The 1,397-nt window shown below is 36.8% G+C and overlaps 1 non-coding gene across 1 annotated transcript; it reads left to right on the forward strand.

Annotated features, from left to right (window-relative positions):
• Nucleotides 1-147: 147 nt before the first annotated feature.
• Trnastop-uca lies at nt 148-219 on the forward strand. The gene has a single exon. It is a non-coding gene; the product is annotated as a tRNA-Sec (tRNA).
• Nucleotides 220-1,397: the final 1,178 nt, after the last annotated feature.

Here is a 1,397-nt window from a genome sequence, read left to right on the forward strand (position 1 = left end):
ATTAAAGCTTTAAAGAATTTTGTTTAACTGAGATTTCGAATTTCTAAAAATGCATAGTGTGTAACTCAATTCTCGTTGTTTTTTTTTTCTTCTTTTTTGCAATTAGTAATGATCGATAGAATTATTAAAGGGCATTTTTTTTTGTGTGACTAGGTGGCGCAATGGTAGCGCGTTTGATTTCAGATCAGAAGGCTGCGTGTTCGACTCACGTCCGGGTCCAATTTTTTTTTGCATTTGGTTTTAAACCACAGGTATTGTTGGAAAATAACGAAGATGTTTGATTTCTTCCTGATTACGTTCTTACCTAATCAAAGTTCATTACTAAATATTGAAATAAACCCAATTATAATTTGACCCAAAGTTGAAGTCTTCAGGAACAAAACACTAGATCTTTTTAGGACTATTATAGACATGAAATGTATAGTAGATAATTCAAATTTAACTAACAATAAAGTCAATCCAAGCAATTTGCTCGTAATCTGTTTTTCCCCACTCACATTACGTCAAGTCAAAACTTGATGGTCAGTTGTTCGTTCACTCGGACATCTATTCAGAATTCTCTTAAAACATCAAGTACTTTTCATTAAATGTAACGTGACTCGGTGGCGCAATGGTAGCGCGTCTAACTCCTGGTCAGAAGGCTGCGTGTCCGGGTGAAGTTAATTTTTCCCACCAGTGGCACATCGGTATGTATGCAGACTTTCAACGCTAGAAACCGGGTATCGATACCGTGCTTAACTTGAAACAAACGCTAACTGTATTGCGTTGTGCATAACAGCTCCGTAGTTGTGTGGATTTACTGGTTCTTATAGTTAGACTTAGAGGATTTGCTTGCAAAATAAATCGGTAATGCAGTCTTGGACAAATATATATGCTAGTTTTTGCCGTTTACTATTGTCAATCTCCATGGCAACTTATGCGACACGAAACTTCATGGTTCAGGCATAGCTATATCTAACTTAGAATCTATGGACAGAGTGAGGACAATCATTCATCAGCACCCGCTGCCTTTTATAACATTTTTAACCGTATAAGTGGATTGATTGTCACTTTTATAACATGCACACAGCTTAAAATGGGGATTGCGTGCAGATTCAAACTTTGGACTTCCTAACCAGAAGACCAATACACTTATAACTAGGCCCTGGAGTATCTGAAAATATGCTGCTCTCAACAGGACAAATACAAGAATCTCACTAGGTTTCCTGAAAACAGCTCCAAATGTAAGATGCTTCTAAGAGAAATAAACCCACAGAAGTACATCAGGAAATTGAAAACTTTGTTAAGGAAGTACCTACTGATATGATTGGTTCACGATAAACATCGAGTAGTTATTCCCTCTTTGGTTCTGGTAATGCGATATATGTACGAGCTACAGTTCTTCAGAGCAAAATATT

Source organism: Limulus polyphemus, unplaced genomic scaffold, assembly GCF_000517525.1.
Source record: "Limulus polyphemus unplaced genomic scaffold, Limulus_polyphemus-2.1.2 Scaffold4255, whole genome shotgun sequence".
NCBI lineage: Eukaryota > Metazoa > Arthropoda > Merostomata > Xiphosura > Limulidae > Limulus > Limulus polyphemus.